The following is an 8,073-nucleotide window of genomic DNA, read 5'->3' as shown; positions in this document are numbered from 1 at the left end:
CATTTATTGGCTTTTTATTGCCATGCACACATGGGTTCAGAATAGCAATATCAATGATACCACAGAAGACACAGATGAAAGAAATTAAAGAAGACCCAAATAACTCAAAAGATATTCCATGCATTTAGACTGAAAGAATATATATTTTTTAAAGATTTTATTTATTTATTTGACAGACAGAGATCACAAGTAGGCAGAGAGGCAGGCAAAGAGAGAGGAGGAAGCAGGCTCCCTGCCGAGCAGAGAGCCCGATGCGGGACTCAATCCCAGGACCCTGAGATCATGACCTGAGCCGAAGGCAGCGGCTTAACCCACTGAGCCACCCAGGCGCCCTAGACTGAAAGAATATTGTTAAAATGTTCATTCTACCCAGAGAAATCTACAGATTCAATGCAATTCCTATCAAAACTCTACTGGCATTTCCCCCCCCCCCACAGAACAAATAATCCTAACATTTGTAGAGAACCACAGAACACTCTGAATGGCCAAAACAATCTTAAGAGGAACAAAGCTGGAGGAAACATTCTCCCTAATTTCAAACTACATCAAAAAGCTTCAGTAGTTAAAACAATGTGGCACTGGCAGTAAAACAGACAATTACTTCAGTGGAACAGAAAAGGAAGCCCAGATATAAACCCATGCATATATAGACAATTAATTTACAACAAAGATCTCAAGAACATAAAATGGAAAAGGACAGTCACTTTAATATGTGCTGTTGAGAATACTGAATAGCCACACATAAGAAAATGAAAGTGGACACTGTCTTACACCACACACAAAGATGAACTCAAAATAGATTAAAGACTGGAATGTAAGATGTGAAACCATACAACTCTGAGAGGAAAACATAGGCCATAAGCTCCAGGATGTCAGCCTCAGTGAAGATTTTTTTGAATCTGACTCCTAAACCAAAGGAAATAAAAGCAAAAATAAACAAATGGGACTACATCAAACTAAAAAGCTTCTGCATGGCAAAGGAAACCATCGACAAAATGAAGACGTAACCTGCTGACCAGGAGAAAATACTTATGAATGATGTCTGATAAGTGGTTATTCTCCATCATTTATAAAGAATTCATACAGGGGCGCCTGGGTGGCTCAGTGGGTTAAAGCCTCTGCCTTCGGCTCAGGTCATGATCTTAGGGTCTTGGGATCGAGCCCCGCATCAGTCTCTCTGCTCGGCAGGGAGCCTGCTTCCCTCCCTCTCTCTGCCTCTCTGCCTGCTTGTGATCTTTCTCTCTGTCAAATAAATAAATAAAATCTTAAAAAAAAATTCATACAACTCAATAGCAAAAAAATAAAATAAAATAAAATAAAAAATTAAAAAAAAATCAGTTAATGGGAAGAAGATCTGAATAATAGACATTTTCCCAAAAAAGACACACAGATGGCCAACAGACACATGAAAATATGCTCAACATTATTCATCATCAGGGAATGCAAATGAAAACCATAATGAGGGGCGCCTGGGTGGCTCCGTGGGTTAAAGCCTCTGCCTTCAGCTCAGGTCATGATCCCAGGGTCCTAGGATTGAGCTCCGCATTAGGCTCTCTGCTCGGCAGGGAGCTTGCTTCCTCCTCTCTCTCTGCCTGCCTCTCTGCCTACTTGTGATCTCTGTCTGTCAAATAAATAAATAAAAATCTTAAAAAAAAAAAAAAGAAAACCAAAATGAGCTGTCTCATCACACCTGTTAGAATAGCTATTATCAAAAAGACAAACAATAAGTGTTGGGATATGGAGAAAAGAGAGTCCTTGTGCACAGCTGGTGAGAATGTAAATTGGTACAGCCACCATGGAAAACTGTTCCTCAAAATTCCTCAAAATTTTAAAAATAGAATTCTCATATGATCCAACAATTCTACTTCTGGGTTTTTATTCTGACGAAAACAAAAACACGAACTCAAAATGAAATCTGCACCCTCATGTTCACTGCAACATTACTCATAATAGCCAAGCTATGGAAGTCACCTGAGTGTTCACAGATGGATGAATGGATTACAAAAATGGTGATACACACACACACACACACACACACACACACACACACAGGAATATCATTCAGCTGTAAAAAAGAAAGAAATCTTGCCATTTGTTATAACATAGATGGACTTTGAGGGCATTATGCTAAGTGAAATAAGACAGAGGAAAACAAACACCATACTATCTCACTTATGTGGCATCTAAATAAAACAAAACAGAACACCAAGATCATAGATACAGGGAACAGACTGGTGGTACCAGAGGTGGGAGGTGTCTGGGTAAAATGGGTGAAGGTGGTCAAAAGGTTCAAACACCCATTTATAAAATAAGTAAGTCATAGGTATATAATGTACAGCATTGAGTACAGTTATTAATAATACTATTTTTCATATTTGAAAGACGTTGAGAGTAGATATTAAAAGTTCTCACTTCTGAAACTAATAATATATATTGATTAGAAAGGAGTGCTCATCAAAAGATAAAAAATTTTTGTAACTATGTGTGGTAATGGATGTTAACTACACTTAATGTAGTGTTCATTTTACAATATATACAAATACCAAATCATCATGTTGTATACCTGAAACTAATATGTCAATTGTACCTCAATTTAAAAAATAAACAATATCCTAGAAAAAAAAAACAAAACCAGAACTAGACTTCTGAAAACAGTTAAAACATTTTTTTTGCACAATATTTAAATTCCATCCACTTTTCTTCCTTTGTACCATATCTTCATTCTCAGATCACAGAACCATTACATACTAGAATCTCTCATTTTTAATGCTCCTTGGATCTTAATTCTACAAGTTCCTGCTCACCACTAACCCTTACTGCAATGTCTCTTCAGTTATCTTGGTTCTGAAGATGGCTCTTAGGGACTTCCTCAGGGGGCTGTGGTGTGTTTTTCTAGAACTCTATAATAAAGGCAGGATCAGTATTACTGATTTCCCTCCTTGACCTGAAGCTCCAATCAGGCTCAGCACAGGGCTGTGAACGGTTCTCTCCTGATATAAAAGTTTGATATTTTGCTCATCAAGAGTTTTTGGCATTAAGTTTGCTTTTTAAAAAATTACTGTGGTAAAATCTCATTTACCTTGATTATTGAGTTATTTGATACTCCCTAAAACTCTGTTTTTCTCACCTCACTCTGGTTCCAGCCTGAAGCTGGAGCTCTTTCTTTCTTTCTTTCTTTTTTTAAAGATTTTATTTTATTTATTTGACAGAAAGAGAAAGAGATCACAAGTAGGCAGAGAGGCAGGCAGAGAGAGAGGAGGAAGCAGGACCCCCACTGAGCAGAGAGCCCGATGCGGGACTTGATCCCAAGACCCTGAGACCATGACCTGAGCTGAGGGCAGAGGCTTTAACCCACTGAGCACCCAGGCGTCCCTTTTTCTTGGTCTTTACTGTTCTCATCCTACTTAATTCTGATTCCACTCCCACCAGTGGCTGTACACTGTGGAGTCTGCTGCCAAAGAAGCTCAGGCAGGGAGAATTCACAGACCTTCAGACCTTACTGGATACCCTTACCTCACTCACTGGTGGGGTGAGCCCAGCCCTCCCAGGAGCAGCTGCAGGGCCTTACTCTGCCTCTATGCTGTGCTGGGGAGGCGCTGTCCTGCCAGGAGTGGGTGGGGGCTCATTCTGCTCCTATACTGAGAGTGGGCAGGGCCCTCTGCTGTCTAGTTACCCTACTGCTTCCTTCTGCTTTCCCCAATACTCATGGTGATGGAGGAACCGTCTCATGGCTGTTTTCCACCCGCTTCTATTTTGTGGTGATGGGGGAAACCTGATCATGTAGTTTGGTAAAGACTGTCCATGGTTTTGGTTTTAATATCTTACCGCTCTGTGTTTATGTGGGAATTCTGGAAGGTAAAAAACACTGTTTCCATTACCACGGCCATCTTCCCAGAATTCTTGGGCATTTTTTAAAGATTTTATCCATTTATTTATTTGAGAGAGAGAGAGAGAGAGCGTGAGCGAGCGAGAACACACTGGGGAAAAGAACAGAGGAAGAGAGATAGCAGACTTGATCTCACCACCGCAAAATCATGACCTGAGCTGAAATCAAGAGTTGGAAGCTCAACCGACTGAGCCACCAGGCACCCCGAGAGGTTTTTCTGGTTGTTGTTGTTTATTTATTTATTTATTTAAGATTTTCATTTATTTATTTGATGGGAGGGAGAGGGCGCAAGCAAACACGAGCAGTGGAGAGAGTCAGAGGGAGAAGCAGACTCCCGGCTGAGCAGGGAGCCCCATGCAGGCGCTCAATCCCAGGACCCTGGCATCATGATCTGAGCCAAAGGAGATGCTTAACTGACTGAGCCACCCAGGCGCCCTCACCCCAAGAATTCTTATATTTTTAAAAGGCTACCTTTAAAGAGAACAATGGAGAGCCAGAATTATTTTTTCATGCACAGAAAACATAAAAAAAAAAAAAAAAAGCAACTCCATAAAAAACTTCTATGTTTTTGTTGTTGTCTACTCAAGGCCTAGGTCTGTTCCCATTGTTAACAAGGGCCTTGCAACTATAAGGGATGTAATAGGTCCTAGTCCAGGCAAGACAGTCCCGACACCTGTGTGCCACAAACACCCATACATGCGATGGCCTGGCCAAGTGCAGAAGAGAAAAGCAAAGGCCCTTGAGTGAAGAGGAAAGGGAAAAACCAAGGTGCAAGTTTGTGACCCAGTATTGCAGCGGTCAGGGTGGGGGACCTGTTATTGGTCTATGGAGCCAGGTGACTGGGTTTCCCTGCCTTGCGACGGGAGAGGAGACAGGGATTAGGGGTGGAGATATGCACACCACCAGGTACCTGGGTGGTTTGTGCCCCTGGTAGGAGGTTGACTAGAAAACATTCTGCTCTTCAGGAAGCTTTATTGTCTGGGCTCTGGGTAAGGAAAAGACTCCTGGGGGGGGAACATTCCTAGGCCTGGGTTATGGACTGAAGGTTTATGTCCCCCCAAATTCATATGTTGACATCCTAACCCCTATGGTGATGATAGAAGAATGAGGGGCCTTTTGGAAGTGATAAGGTTATGAGTGGGCTAAAAAGAGGCCCGAGAAAGCCGCATTGCCCCTTCCACCATGTGAGTGCACAGCAGAAAGAGGGCTGTCTGTACACCAGAAAATGGGTCTTTGCCAGAAGCCAAATCTGCAAGCATCTTGATTTTGGATCTCTGAGCCTCTAAAGCTGTGAGAAATACATTTTTTTTGTTGTTTATATGCCACCCAGTCTGTGGTATTTTGTTATACCAGCCCAGAGGACTAAGACAAGCCTGGGATTTGGATAGCTAGTATCTGAGAAGTGTTATGGATATAAATAAAACAGGAGGAAGGAGGTGGGGAGCATTTTATTTCAACTAGGGTGATAAGTGAAGTCTGTGTGTCAGGAAGAACATTAAGGAAATAATATTTAAGAAGAATATTATATGTTCACCTCCCTGGGGCCTAAAAATGCATTTGAGAAAATTCAATATCCTTTTCTGATTGAAACCCATTCAACAAAATGGCAAGAGGGAGGATTAGAGGCCCCCGAAATTTTGGGAAATAGAATAATCTGATAAAACTATAAAATAAATTGCTCTAAGTCTTTTAGGTTAAAGACTTAAAAGATTGCAATGAAGTCACAAGTGAATAAGATAATGTGGAAAAACAAGAGGAAAATAGAAAAATAAAACAACAGGAAAAGAATTTCTAAAACCCTCCTCTGAAACCCAGAAAAGCCATGGAAATGAGAACGCTGCTGGGTGGTTTAGATACCAGGTTAATCATGATTGAAGAGAGAATTAGGAGACCAGAATGCTGCAGGCTGCAGAGAGAGGGAGTGGTGGAAAATAAAAGGATCATTCAAGAGTAAGGACATAATAAGAACATTTTCAGACAAGGAAAGATGGAGTTTGCCACTCTCAGGTTCTCACTGAGAGTGTGAAAGGATATATTGAAGGAAGAAAGTTGGTGAATCCCGGAAGGGATGAGGGGGTGTGAGAAACACGGAGGGCAAGGAATGGGTGAATGCCAGTCTAAGACCAAATAGTCATTGACTGTATAAAACAATAATAGAATTAGTAAGAGTGACTCATTTAGAAGGCACAAAAATAATTCCTTACTCACATATTATCTCTGTTTAGCATTTCCAGTTCTATTTCATTTCTATACCTTCTAAATTAGCCAGTTATTTTACTACTACTCCTTTTATTGTTGTTTCACAGTTAAAAAAAAAAAAAAAGTGGGAAAGAGAATGCCAGACAAAAACAATATGTGAGAAGAGTACTGAAATTAAAGCTTTCCTCAAGCCTTTGTGTTGTGTAGGAGGAAGCTAGAAATACAGATTAATTTTAGGCTATGCTAAGTGCACATATTCAAAGTTTAAGGACAATCACTACAAAATAGCCGTATAACATAGAACCCTCATGAAACATAAAAATTCATCGTATACTCCCTGACCAAGCAAATCTCAATAAATCCCAAGGGATTTATATCATGAAGTAATGCCAATAAAAATTAAAAATATGAAGTTGTAAAAGCTCTCAAACACTGGGATATTAAAAAGCGTATATCCAGAGAAGGGAAGGTGACAGAGCCAGAAGATGCTGAGCTTACCTCCTCCCATGCACACATCAAGGCTGCAAACGCACAGAGTGCAATTTATTCTAGAAAGATCGGAAGACTAGCAGAACAGCTCTTCCATGGCTAACGACAGAAAAACAATTACCTCAACAAGAATAGGAGGGCCAGGGATGATGTCAGGAACCAAACCCCTGGTGTGGTAGCCCTTAAGATATCACAGCAGAGATCCTCTCTGAAGAGCCCCATATTGAACACGCCTGGTCCTGGGGATCTGTGGTGGGAAGTCAAGACCCCCGATGTCTGGCATTGAAAACCAGAGGGATTTAACTCTGGGAGAGCCAGAAGGCTACAGGAACAATATCACTCACTCCAGACTCAGCACGGAGGCAGCAGTTTGCAAAGCACCTGAACTATATGTGAAGGAGACTTGCTGACCAATTATAAGACATGTGCTGAAATGGCAAGGACCTATAGGAACTTTCCCTGAGAATGAACATTTTTTTTTGCACTCCTTCAGCCTCGCTGGCATAATGCTGGTGGGTACCAGTTCTGACACTGCCTTGCTAGGACTGTTTGCTCTGCCTTGCAGTGCTTCTTCAAATCTATTCTCCCCAACCTGCCCACCCCAACAGGTGTCTGTCCAAAGTGGCTCCCATGCTGCCACACCTGGTGGAGCCTCCTTTATGTCCCCATAAAGCAACCACCACCTTCCCACAGCTGGTGGGCAGCCCTGGCTGGGACTGGGGCCCCACCAAAGTGACTTCTGCCTTAAGGATAAAGGGTCTAGCCTCATCTACTAGTGCACCCATGGCTGTTATCATAACAGGTGGATTCACACACAAGGGACACCTCTGGAGTGCCTGGTTCTGGTGACAGGAGGACTGTGCTACTGGAATCCACAGGATTCTACAGAAGGCCACTACCTTCAAGACCAGAAAACACAGCCGACGTACCTAATACACAGAAGTAAACACAGGAAGTCAGACAAAATGAGACCAGATGAATAGGTTCCAAAGGAAAGAACAAGACAAAACCCTAGTAAAACAAAACAAAACAAAACAAAAATGAAACAAAATAGAGATAAGTAATCTACATGATAAAGAGTAATGTCATAAAGATGCTTCCTGGACTTGAGAGTAGAGTGGATAAACTCAGTGAGAACTCAACAAAGAGATAGAGAATATAAAAAAGGAGCACCTAGCTGGCTCAGTCAGTAGAGCAGGAGACTCCTCAGCTTAGGGTCATGACTTCAAGCCTCACATTGGGTATCAAGCCTACTTAATAAAATTTTTAAAAATTTTAAAAAAGGAAATATAATAAAAAAAAAATCAACCAGAGCTGAAAAAATACAGCAGCTGAAATAAAATCATTGAATCATCTTCCAGGGAAGATGGCAGAGTAGGAGGTCCCTAAGCTTGTCTTGTCCCACAGATTCAACTAGATAACATCCACATCAGTGTAAATAACCCAGAAATTTTGGCGCAAAGTCCAGCAGAATAGATTCTCCACAGCTAAATATAGAG

The 8,073-nt window shown here is 41.3% G+C and overlaps 1 long non-coding RNA gene across 1 annotated transcript; it reads right to left on the bottom strand.

Moving 5' to 3' along the window:
• Positions 1 to 765: 765 nt before the first annotated feature.
• LOC116572870 lies at positions 766 to 7,728 on the bottom strand. The gene is made up of 3 exons (XR_004278535.1): positions 7,718 to 7,728; positions 3,674 to 3,677; positions 766 to 837 (listed from the first exon to the last, which is right to left on the bottom strand). It is a non-coding gene; the product is annotated as an uncharacterized LOC116572870 (long non-coding RNA).
• Between the last annotated feature and the right edge of the window lie 345 nt (positions 7,729 to 8,073).

The sequence above is a fragment of the Mustela erminea genome, chromosome 14, assembly GCF_009829155.1.
Source record: "Mustela erminea isolate mMusErm1 chromosome 14, mMusErm1.Pri, whole genome shotgun sequence".
NCBI lineage: Eukaryota > Metazoa > Chordata > Mammalia > Carnivora > Mustelidae > Mustela > Mustela erminea.
This window is presented reverse-complemented; position numbering and strand designations above follow the sequence as displayed.